The sequence below is a fragment of the Thunnus maccoyii genome, chromosome 20 (assembly GCF_910596095.1).
Source record: "Thunnus maccoyii chromosome 20, fThuMac1.1, whole genome shotgun sequence".
NCBI lineage: Eukaryota > Metazoa > Chordata > Actinopteri > Scombriformes > Scombridae > Thunnus > Thunnus maccoyii.
In genome coordinates, this window is record NC_056552.1 from 27,633,028 (window position 1) to 27,646,185 (window position 13,158).

Here is a 13,158-nt window from a genome sequence, read left to right on the forward strand (position 1 = left end):
TTAATACAAATTTAGGGAGGAAGGGCTGGTCTGATTTTTATTGTGGTTGTATGAGTTTGTTTTGAGCCCCTCCATTGACATGAGAAGAATCCCTTGACTCTTCTCATTCACAGTGTTTCTTGATTTATTATATTCTTTTCTTTGTGCATAAGATAATAAGTAACCTTTACATAAATGTGACATCATTCAGTTCAGACTTGTTGGACATACAGAAATGAATAAGTAAGTTGTAAAGGGGACTTGGCCACTTATTCAGACATCAGACATGAAAGTGCTATGTATATAATGAGGTGCATATATGATTTTTAAATGAAGGATAGTCTGAGGTACATATTTAATTACTCGTGTTCAAATCAGCTTTTTTGTACTTTCACAGCATCAACAGCAAGTGAATATTATGTCTAAGAGTCCATATTTCAACCAATTTGTTGTAGCACTTGATTGAAAGCATCATTGGGATTTTGTAGGAAAGAGGAGTTCTAATTTTCTAAAAAAAAAAAATCCAATATTTAATAACACAATTCACATAATCCTTAAAGGAACAACCAATCAGATCATATTTTGTAATGCATGACTCACTAGTTTTTCAAACAGAGCAAAATGGGATCGAATCATATCCCGTATCCACACATCACACATTTGATTTCACAGTCTGCCTACGCACAGCATATAGTTTCTATGGAGGTAAGCACACTGTCAAGAGTGTTTTTCTGTTCTTTAATAAATCATAAAGTCAGCATGGAAAGTGATACACACATCATTTTTAAGTATACATCCATCCGTTTATCAGGCTCCAGGCATGCTTGAGCTATATCCCATTATCAGGGTTAAACGTGTGAGTGTGAGTGTGTGTTTCCGCAGTGCCTGTCATGGGAGTTGAGCCTAGACAGGAGATTCAGCTCAAAGTGTGTAAAGGAGGCTTTTTATTGATGTGAAGTGGAAACACAGCGATACAGCATGCACTGACCTTTGCCTGAAGAAACCCACCATACTGCAGACCTACAGGAGGCTTCCATCACATTCTCCCTGGCTGTCTGGAGTGTAGGGATGCCCAGTGAGTCAAGCAAGAGTTTCCAAGCTATCAGTGTTCTGGTTTGACTGCTGAAGTGGGCTGGTGTGTATTGTTTAACAGAAAACTGTAAGGCTTTGGCTTATCGATTTAGTACTAGCTTTGCATTGTGATTCAGTACAACCAATAGCTTTAGGTTGCTTTCAAGCTTTCTGAATTTCAGAACTTAAAACTCAACACTATGCATTATGGGAAGTAATTCTGAATTGAAAATTTCTCCCCCTCAGGCTTAGTTTACCTTATTTAGAGTGAGACTCCTGGGTTCAGTATACAGTAATTGCTTTAAGAGTTCTAATTGTAAGCAAGCACCCATCAGAGGGTGACGCTACTGAAACATTGTTCAGATTACATCGCCCAAAAGATGCAAAAAACTGTTATTCGAGCAGCCAGCCTCCCTCCTGATCCACCCACACCATGCTGCCTTAACTGGCTGTTGGCAAAAGAACATCTGCTTTACTACAAATGGTGTTAATTTGTTCAAATTTTTCCCCAATTTTTCCACACCAACACTGTTGATGGAGGGATACAATTTCCCTAAATGATTAAGCAGGAGGGTTTAATTTACCAGGCAAGAGAAAAGGAAAGTAAAGGCAGAAGTGAGGAAAGGAAGAGTGAAAAGACAGAAGTGATGTAACAGCGCTGTGGCAACTTCAGTCTATATCTTCCATCTGTTATGCTGTTCATCAGTGCCCTCCCATCCTTCCTTTCTGTCTCTTTTAGGCGTTCTTTCTTTCTTTATCTTGTTTTCCTCCTGTTATGTCAGTGTCTCCTCCTATCCCTCTCTCTCAGTCCAGTGTGCTGTACAGTTGTTAATGACGGGGGAATCTGTTGCTGGTGGCTGTCTGCAGATATGAAGCAAGCAGGGGGCTTTGATACTGAGGCAGCAGCCAGTGCAGTTGACATTAGCAATTCCTCTTCATCACTGCTGCTTACCGACTCTCGCTCCCTCTTTCTCTTTGTCTCTGAGACACAGATATACTTTAAATAAACACACACATACAAGGAATTTACATGCACATATACATACAAAAACACGATCAAGCTGTCTGTACACAGCTATTGTGTACACACATACACACACCTGCAGGTTCTGATTATGCATGCACCCACACACTTACACATTCACACCTGGACATGCTTATCATAAATTTGATCAGCAAGATGGCAAGAAAGCTTTCTAAACTGAATTACATTTTTCACATTTGACTATTAAACTAAAAATGTATGAATTGTTGACTGTATTCAACCTAACTCACTGTAAGAAACTTACCATGATTTTTACAGTAACTAACTGGCAGCAACTGACAAATAAATGACAGTAAGTTACTTGTCAGTTGCTGCCAGTTAGTTACTGTAAAATATAAACACAGTAAACTTACTGTAATTTATTTTACAGTAAGTTTACTATGTTTATATTTACAATAGCAATACTGTAACTGTAAAATGAAAGAGTAATTTAATGATTAATGAATTAGTGTTTTCTTTTCACTGTTGCTAGTTCTTATAATTTCTGAAAACATTCTACCACGTCCCTTTCCCATAAAAGAAGCAGGGACCATGTGCAACTTTCTGTCCTCTAAAATCATTCTGTAACTCATAAGGTCAACAAAGTTTTCAAATCAAAAAAGTCCAAAAAGTTTTCAAATGTATATATTACAAACATTAGCAAATGTTACAAAGACAACATTAAATAAAAATTATATAAAAAGTTTGTTTAAATCTTTAGCTACAGCAAAACAAATCCTCATGAAAAAAAAAATACTTACACCATTTCTTAAGCCCACTACAAGTTAAAAAAAAACCTCAAATCACTGAACTTTGCAATATACTAGCAACTGTAATTTTCTTGAAAACACTTGTGTAATCTAAACATGGGCATTTAACTATGGGTGATGTCAAGTCACCAGGTAGGCAGGTGTCCACAGAGTGTCCAAATGGTGTTTGTGCTTGCGTACTTGTCTGTAAAGAGCCCCAAAGCCCACCCCATTCCACTTTGCAATACAAGTCCGCAGGGCCGGAGTCAGGAGCTGCCAGGTGATTTCACTTTTTTTTTTTACCATTACTGTCTTTTTAGACTGTCAAACATAGAACTAAGCTTTTGTAGAATAGGTTACACCTAACAAGATTTTAATTACCTATTGTAACAAACTTTTAAAGGCATCTTAATAGTAATCTTAGCAATCATAGGAACAATGCAAGTAAAATGGATGTAAAGGAAATGGGATGTGATGTAAAAATATTGATGAGCAATACCTTTTGAACAGACTCCAGCAATGTCATTGATGTTGCTGTGATGGGGTCTCAGGTCCAGGTTCTCCTGATGAGTAATAATCAAACACTGAATTGACAGCAATTGTATTACCTTAAAGTACTGTTTTCTCTGTGAAAACTAAGAAACCTACACAAAAGAAACATCATTTGTGAGTTAGTGCATAAGAACAGAACTAAGCAGATGACTGCTGAGGTGCTTGTGTTTAAGCCAAAATAAATATAAAATATAAATATAGAAGAACTGACTAAATTGGCTTTGTCAGTGGATTTTCAAAGAACTACTTATAAATACATAAAAATCTTAGCTTACACAGTGAGACCTGGGATGATACTGGACTCTGACATCAGCAGGAGTGGTCATCACCTGTGAAGAGTAGAAATAAGATGAAGAAAGGCATCAGAATTGAGATGCATGCACTACTTCGGAGAACATTATTTTTGCTGAGAGTGATTACTATCACCGTCATTACTGTCCTTTCATCACAAAATTATCTGTCAGTATTGTGCATGTATATATACACATATATGGGCAGAAACTAATTACATCAACCTCTACATCCAGCTGGGTAGAGGTGGAGAGGTGGAGAAGATTCAATACAAGAATAAATAAAAACATCTCGGTACACACTAATTTCACACAGTTTGGTGGTGGACTATATTCTTCCTTGCCTAATTTTACCATCTCTATCAGAACTAACATTAGAGTAATTAATTATTAAGTTACAGAGATGAAAAAACAGGGTGATGTTTTCACAATGACCTGTTATAAACAGTGAGTTCAGGGTTGGGGAGTAATACAAAATATGAGTAACTATTCTGTTACATTTACAGTTTAAATTGGTGGTATTCTGAATACAGTTACTGTCTTTAAAATAGATTACTTGATTACTTATTTGTTTTTGTTTTATTGGTTCTAAAATTCATATGAGGCAAGCATTTCCCATAAGCGCACTTGCCACACACCACACCACAATGGCAGAGGAGACACACAGCCAGGACACTGTCAGGAATGTGTTTTTGGCATGGAAATATAAGGAACATTTTTTTTCAGCATCAAAAGACCCCATGTCTAATTTGAAGAAGCACCTTGAGGTAAGTTCTTTTCCTTCATGCTAATGTCCTTGATAGTTTGGCTAACTAGCTGACTAGCTAACAAAATGCCGATACGTATCACTAATTAGCCACCTAACTTAGAGATTATGGTAATTATCCAGTCTGCTAGCTAGCTGGCTGCCGACTAGTTAACATTAGTGGCAGAGTAGCTGGCTAGCCAGTCGGATGATGTGGATAACCATCAAGCAGATGAGTGGGGACTCACAAAACAACGTCAAAATACGATCTGTTTATTTGAGTTAAGTAGATGCAGGATTCATGTTATATTCTTTGGATGTGTGTGGAGGGCATAAGCTGTGCTACTGTTTGTGGCCGAAGGATGGCAGCCCCTCGCCCTTATTTAGTAGTGCTCTATGTGACCTAGTAAGAACAGTAAAGGGATCTCTCCTGTGAGATATGTGGTTTAAAGTATGTAGTAAATCATTTCCAGTGTGTTAGCCTTTCCTGCTCAGCCTCCAGACTGTAGTTGGGAATCAGAGGGGAGATGTTTGTTTTCCTCAAAGATGCACAATGCACAGGACTCTTCTTAGTCTTGAGAAGCTGCAGCTTTTATTCAGTGCCAAACTGTAACCTACACTGTACATTTACTGTCAGACTGACAACTTCACTGCTAGCCTTTTCCACTGCTCCGCTTGCATTCACTGTGACTTTTTGCCACTTGCTCTCACTCAGTCAACCACACACTTGCTACGCACGCACATTTTGCACACTCATTACACACTGCCCTATTCCTTAAATGAGCTATGCTACTCTTATAACAAGTGGCAAGAAAAATAAATCTAGAATGATGAACGAAAACATACTGGCAGTGTCAGAAACAATCCACTGGTGGTAGACCTCTCCTGTTGTGCGATTTGTAACATGCCAGCCCACTATTTAGTCCATAAATGTATAGACACCCCTAGGTTGGTTCTTATGTTCATCAGCACTGGTCTATATACTGTAATTATGTAACAGTATTGTATTATTCTCTCTATATTTCTAAATTATTTTCACTCAGTCAGTAAAATTATTTATTTATTTATTTATCTTCAGAGAAAGCACCCCAGTACCATGCAGAGAACATCAACTAAAAGGACAGATGACAATGACGACTGCAGCTCCATCGCCAGTACACCTTTTGGACTTCCTCTGAAACAAGCAAAGCTCAGCACAGCAGTCACCACCACCCAGAGCAAAGTGAATGTGCTGATTTTTGACTTTGTAATTGGAAATGCACAACCCCTCTCATTAGTAGAGGATGCCGACTTCCGTAAGCTGATCAAGGGAATAAGAGATGGAAAACACCCATGTGCAGGAAAACTCTGATGTAGTTCACTGAAAAAGCATTCTAGAGCATGAAGGGGTCAATGACCAGAATACTCCACGGGATTCACACAGTATGCACAACAGCAAACATATGGACTGAAGACCATAGGAGTTACTACTAGGGATCACTTGTCACTAGATCGTGCCAGAAACATTGTATAGAAAGTCAGCAGTGTTGACATATAAAAGAATAAGAGGATTCCACATGTATTGCGATAAAAATTATCAAGATACATGGTGAGTTTCAAATCAAATTCAAGGGCAAAATCACAGCAACAGTGACCGTCAATGGAAGCAATTTTGTCAAGCTTTCAGAGAATATGGAGTTTTAGATGCACAAGAGGACACAGATGATGTGCAATTTGCAGATGTACAGGAGGTCCAGGAGGAGCAAGTGCAGCAAGAACTCAACCTTTTTTGCCCCCACACCAGCACTGTGCTGCTCACACTCTTAAGCTATTGCCACAAATGATGTGGACAAGGCTGCATCACAAGGTCCCTCATGGAAATTGTACAGAAGTACCTTTTAAAAATGTGCTGCCATTTGGAACAAGGCTCACCACTCACCAGGTGCTGCTTAAGTGATCGAAGACATTGCCAACATGAAGTGTGCTGTCCCCTCCGTGACCAGGTGGAGCTCAGAGTATCACGCCATTGAAAATGTAATGAGTCTCACCGAAGTCCAGTTGATTGAAGTCTGTAACCATCTAAATGTGGCCAAACTATACCCTTGATATATTTTATTTATAGAACCCTTTTCAGGGTACTCAAGGACACTTTACATAAGTTAAAATAAGAAAGCCACACTCACATTAAAAGCAATTCTGAAAAGGTGGGTTTTGATTAGTGATTTGAACTTGGACGGATCGGTGCAGTCTTGGATTTGTTTGAGGAGAGAGTTGCAGAGGGAGGGGGCAGCTATGGAGAAGGCTCTGTTGCCCCAGGTCCAGTGCTTGGTCCTGAGTGGTGGCGACAGGAGGTTGGCATCAGAGGAGTGGAGGCTGCAGGAAGGAGTTTGGTGGTGGAGCAGGTTGGTGAGGTAGGAGGGGACCTGGTTATGGAGGGCTTTGTGAGTGAAGAGAGTGTCCTCGTTGTGGGACAGGGAGCCAGTGGAGGTGCTGGAGGACAGGGGAGATGTGGTCACAGAAGCGGGAATGGGTGAGCAAGCAAGCAGCAGAGTTCTGGATATACTGATTTTATTTAGGACTTTGGAAGATGTGCCATAAACATCATCACCTTGGGATATTTGATTTGAAAGAGAACTTAATTTAATTGAAATTAATCAGTAATATTATCACTTTGTATTGTGTTAGTTGAGGTGCTTTAACTGTGCACTCTCTCTCATGCCTCTAAGCACCTTTTTTCTGCCTCTTTCCAAGCTAAGGAAAGAGACTGAAAGGAAAGAAAGGAAATTATAAATGAAAATTTTGACAGCATTTTGGGCACAAATTCAGGAGGTTCTTCTCTGCCCGGTCACCGCAGTTATTGTCAAAGCCCCACACTAAACTGATATAACAACTCCATGCTGCCTTCAAGAGCCCTTGTCAAGCAACTTTTTAGTTAGGGACGGCTTATTTTCACCCCACATCATAACTGCATGACCAGTGAACATTTTGAACAGACTCTCTTGCTGCATTACAACTGGCTTTATTGGACTGTAGAGTAACTGATGATGCAGCGAAGTTAGGCCTTGATATGGTGGCCCTGAGACACAGACTAATGCTTGAGTTGTACTTTGACAATTTAGTTTATTGTAATATTAGTATGTTTTTCTTATAAAATGATCAGAATGCATTTCTTAAAGTACAACTCCACACTGCCTTTAAGTTAACCTGTTGAGCGACTTGTTGAGTGAAGAGTAAATTCACTTTGCTATATTTTAATGTGGTCTAACGTGTTTTACTCTTTTAATCTTGATGCTGCAGTTAACTGATGCTTTGAAAATTAAAAAAGGGAAAAGGAAAACTGAAGACTTTGTTCTCTGATGGATGCCGTTTTTCTTTGAACAGTATCAGTTGTAGGACAGAATATACCACATTTGTGTTTTGTGTAACTTTTTCTCTGAAGACAGTAATAAGGTCATTCCTAAAAGCAAGTGTTGTCTACATTAACAGTGACCCGGACAAATGGGCTCAGCAAGATGATTTTGAAGTATTCCAGAAGCAATCCAAAGTATTTAGAATACGTTATTTAACTTCAGTAATCTAATGGAATATGTTATAAATTAGATTTTAGGGCATATATTCAGTAATCCATAGTGGAATACATTTTAAAAGTAACCCTTCCAACACTGGCTGATTCAGGATTCTGAGAGGCCAGATTAATATTAGCCCATACCATGCCCCAAACAAAGTCATGCTCCAATCCTGGGACTTCCCTTCTCCATATTCTGTCTAATGGGAGCATTTTGTAAGAGGCTTCAATAGAATACTGGTACAAGGTGGACACCATACCTCCTGATCCTCTCTCTGTAATGATCAGCTCATAAAGTGGATGCATGGGCAGCGGGCGCTGCCATGATACACTGAGAGTTGCCCTGAGTTGTAAATAAAAAAGAAGGATGTGCCTAGCAGGTTATAGCTGCTCTTAATGTCCTGAAAGGAGCATAATCTGTCTGTATTGTAGACATCAACCAGAAAATGAACACACTCGTTTTCCCATGGCTTTGTACTGAGTGAAGGTGCCTCCTTGTAACTTCTGTCTGCTAGCAAACAACAGAAAAATGCACTGAACAGGGTATAGAGCCCAGAACTACGTTTTTATAAACTGCTGAACTGAAAAACTAAGCCTATAAGAAGACAGAAGTGGATACAGGGCTGTGTGCTGTACAGTGGAAGGGACCGGCCCGACCTGCGTTGCAGCTTCAAAACCTCTGTAAAAATGACACATATACTTGGAAACACTGCTAGTCACAGAGAACACACTGGTGGAAAGTTAAAACAGAACAGCTGTTTCAACGGGCTTCAGCCTTAAACTACCTTTTCCTCTCTGGTAAGTTTAGGGTGCTAAAATAATCCTTTGACAAGCTGAAATCTAATGTTTTAGCTAGCTACAGGCATTTTGTTAGCGTTTCAGCTCTTGGTTGCATATTACTGTGCCGGTTGTTTTCCCCACCGGTGGGCATGGTTTTCAGAGTATGACGTGTTGCACTCTGTCTCTTTTTGTAAGATGAAGCTGTTTCAGTTTACCACAATGCACAGTCAGGTTAACTATATATTTCTCATCTAACAGACCACTAGCTAATGAAATAATGGTAGCACAACACCTTTGACCAGTCAGAGATCAATGTAAATAATTTAACCACAAAAACTAGCTTGGTGTAATGTCTGGTGTTAGCCAGGACCGAATGTTTTAATGTTGAAGACTTTTACTGATCAGCTGGTGATGTCAGTAACTTATGCTACTACAGACGTCTTTCAAGTTCTTAGGGAGTTGTGATCTTCCATATCTTCCAGTTCAGAGGTATGAATATTCCGAGTTTGTTGCATCCTCAATGTCAGAGTAGTCTGCAGTCTAATGATAACTGGTAAAGTCAGCAAGCTGTAGGATGTTGAGAAAGTCCACATTATTCATCTATGATCCTGTCTAAAAACTTTACACTAAACAAAAAAAGAGCACAAGCACTCTTAAAAAGAAAATCCTTTAAAGGTATGCTATGCAGGAGTTGTTGGTTGGTAAACACACAGCATTCAAAGTTGGCCCCTCCATCCCGGCTCAACGAGCGAGCAAGAGAGAGAGAAAGAGAGAGAGAGAGCAGCGGCAGTCGAGCGAGCTAGAGAGCAAATGAAGGGAGTGAGCAGTGCTGGCGAGAACAAAGCTGTGAATCAGCCACACACTTCTAGTGAGTCATAAGGGATGATTGAGAGGGATTACTTTTGTACGAGTTTATACAATGTTTATTTTTAGGAAAATCCTGCATAGCATACCTTTAAGGTAAAAAAAAAAGATAACATAATCCAAAAAGCTGCTTAGTCCCAAACCGGCAAGTGCTTTGGCACCCAGACTGACTCAGTGACACCATTCAAATTTGAGATCACGTGATGCATTTCTTTGGCTCAACCAATCAGCGCACAACTTACAAAAGCCTGCAGAAGAATGAGGAAACAAGGTCATGTTGAAATACTTGATTCATGTGAAAAAAATAATTATTTAAAACTAATGTTTAAATTTTTTAAATTTGCACAATGAATTAGAAGGTTTTTTTTGGAAAGTATTACGAAATAATCTGCAAATTAGTGATTTTCTTTACAAAAGGGAAGGGTGCTTCCTTAACTACAGTAACATAATGGTTACCGTGATTTCTACAGGAGCATAATGTTTACTGTGATTTTCTACAGTAATAATGGTTTCTGCAATAGTATGAATATTACTGTGATTTTCTACAGTAGCATAATGTTTACTGTGATTTTCTATAGTAGTATAATTATTGTGGTGATTTTCTACAGTACTGGGATTACTACTGTGATTCTACAGTAGTGTGTTGATTACTGTGATTTCTACAATATCATGTTGATTACTGCGTTTTTAGGCCTAATACACAGTACTACACTGTAAAAATACTATACTCTGCAGAAACACAGTAAATAACTGTGGATTTCACAGCCACTTTTTACAGTGTACATATTATGAGATAGTTGTACTGCAGTGCTTCTACACACACACGCACGCGCACACACACACACACACACACACACACACACACACACACTGCTGAGGTTGCAGTGATCTCCTTGATGCCACTCTGACAACAGTAACAGAGTTAAAGTACTCTCCTTCCTTCAGAAACTCAATGAGAACAAAGACCGCCAGTGCGAGGAATGTAAGAACGATAACAGGGGCTTGAAGAGAGGAAACAAAGCAAGTAGCCTGAACTAATGACCAGGTATATCAAGGGTGGAAGTAGAAAGGAGAAAAAGAGAAGAAGAAAGGATTGTGGGAGAAAGAGAGCTGCTGGAGGGCGGGTGAGAATTCAGGTGCAGAGACAGGGAAGAAGAAAAAGGGAAGAAGAGAAAAGGTGATGACCAGCGTGTTTCCCTTCCTCTTGTTTGTGCCCGCAGGGTCATTAATGTTAATTATTCATGCTGTACATGGAGGGATGGAGCTGGAGGGATGGTCACTTTTGAAGAGGAGGAGAGGAAAAGAAAGGAGCAACAGTTAACAGTAGTGAGGAGGTCTGCAGCTGCCTCTTCCCTCCTCTCTGCTCTCCTCGGTGCGTCTGTAAGCTGATAAATAATTGAGTGTGCCAAGCAGGGGACTGCATGGGTTAGAAGAGGAGAGAGGGGGAGGCCTGCTGGAGCGCTAGACAGTGAAATGAGGACCTGCTCCAGAATAGAGATCACATCCTTTCAGCTCCTATTCTTCTCTTCCACGTAGCAGTTTTGATCCTCTTCAGTGGCTCTACTTCCAGCTCAGAGGGAGAGCTGCCCTGATCTGAGGGTGTTTAAGATGAAGCCCGTATTGTATGGTTGACTTGAGCTGGGCTTGAGCTGGGCTTAAGATTTACTCCGACAGGGTTAATTCTCCAAGCATTCACTCCTGGTTACTAGAGAGGAGCAGGATGTCTATCCACTTCTTTTCTACATTTTAATCAGCTTCACAAATGTATATGTTGAAGAGAGACCATGGACATAAAACAGAGTTGGACTGATTTTTTTTTTTTTTTGAGAAAGACGTTTTATACCAGTGATGTGGAACTGAAGCTAGTGTCATGACAATGTGATATGGAGGTATGTGCCAGTGGAGAGCGCAGTGGCTTTATGTGCAAACTTTGCACTAAGAGACTGAAAAGGTGCAGCTAATTAAAAATATGTTTATGAGTTGTCCCTATCATGACCCTCCTTGCAGTCAAACAGAATTTTATTTGAGATCTGTACAAGTTCAGTTCACTACTGAGATTATTCAGCTTCCAAACTAATATTTACCTCCAGCTGCTGACAGAAAGTTGAGGGGAGATCTTTATAGTTAAAACAGGTAAATAGATCTCCCTAAATTTGAAATTAGTTCTGGCCCTGTACACTGTTCTTAAAAGAAACCTACAGGGTCTTATCTAGAAGATTTAATGACTTTACGATGAGCTTAACATCTTAACATTATTTTATGTAATGTATAACATCACTATAATATTTTAAAATATACATTAACACACAAGTGCACACTCACTTGTCAGGTAGCTAAAACTAGTGCAGTCTAAGTCAACAGCCCGGCAATAAATCTTGCCTTCTTGAAGGTTCTAATGTTCAATTTGTGTCAAAACTGTTTCAGAGCGGTGTTAATGCAACTGGGAGGTGTTTCTAATATTTTGTCTACCTAAGTTTTCCTAAGTGCTATGATATTTTCAGGTTAGTCAAACAACATTTAGACTGTCAGTCCCAAAAATGTCACTGACTCTAACCCTAATAATCAGAATCACAACTATTATGAAAATAATATACATATCCACACATTGTTCTTTTGTATGAAGGGAAGTTGCCTGTATTCACATAAAAAATATAATCAAAACCACACAAAAGAGGAAACAGTGAACATGAACAAGATCATGAACATGAAAAAATGTCACATTAGAATCATTGCAGTTTTAGGCCTTCTTATAGTGTAGTTTTGATCGATTGATTCTGCATAAAACTATGTGTAGATGAAGATGTGTGTAGATGACTAAAACTGTGACAGAAAAAAAGGCAGAAATATGCAGACAATAACTCAATCATTGTGGAACTAAGTGTGTGCACAAGCCTAATTTCCACTCTGTTATGATGTTTTCATATCAGCATGCTGCCTGCTCCACCAGTCTGTAGACCTGTCAATGAAAGTAACAGGAATGCTGTGCAGGTGTATGCAATTCATCACATACACCTGTAAACCATCATCAGCAGCGATAGCTCATCATCATTTTTAAACGTCAGCAAGTAATCAATGATTATTTTGTAGATCATACTGAAATCAGCTTTACAGGGTGTGTGACAGTTAAGACAAAAAAAGAATATTAACAGCAAAATAAAATTATGCCTCCTGTGTAAATTAGAATGATAAAATTGAGCACAAAAAAGTAATTAATCAATATTAAGTTTATAAATGTGCCTTTGAATGGCATTTTACAGATTGTTGTGTAGTTGTTGACAATGTAAACCAATAAGGTTTTAAATTCCATCTCTGTGTAGTTGTTGACAATTTAAACCAATAAGGTTTTAAATTCCATCTCGCACCTTGTTTTTCCATCACCATCTTATTATATAGGCTAACCCGCAGCTGGCTCTGGAAAAACGTATATGCCTGGTCTGAGGTATGTGTGAGGTGCACACACTCTCTTTTATATACTAATACAGTGCCCGTTTAAAACATGCCTGTTCGGAATGCGCCGACGGTCTGTTATTTCTTGAAAACCTCATATATATGTATCAATT

The 13,158-nt window shown here is 39.1% G+C and overlaps 1 long non-coding RNA gene across 1 annotated transcript; it reads right to left on the bottom strand.

Moving 5' to 3' along the window:
* Positions 1-750: 750 nt before the first annotated feature.
* Positions 751-3,706, bottom strand: LOC121886452. The gene is made up of 3 exons (XR_006092739.1): positions 3,651-3,706; positions 3,323-3,386; positions 751-2,031 (listed from the first exon to the last, which is right to left on the bottom strand). It is a non-coding gene; the product is annotated as an uncharacterized LOC121886452 (long non-coding RNA).
* Positions 3,707-13,158: the final 9,452 nt, after the last annotated feature.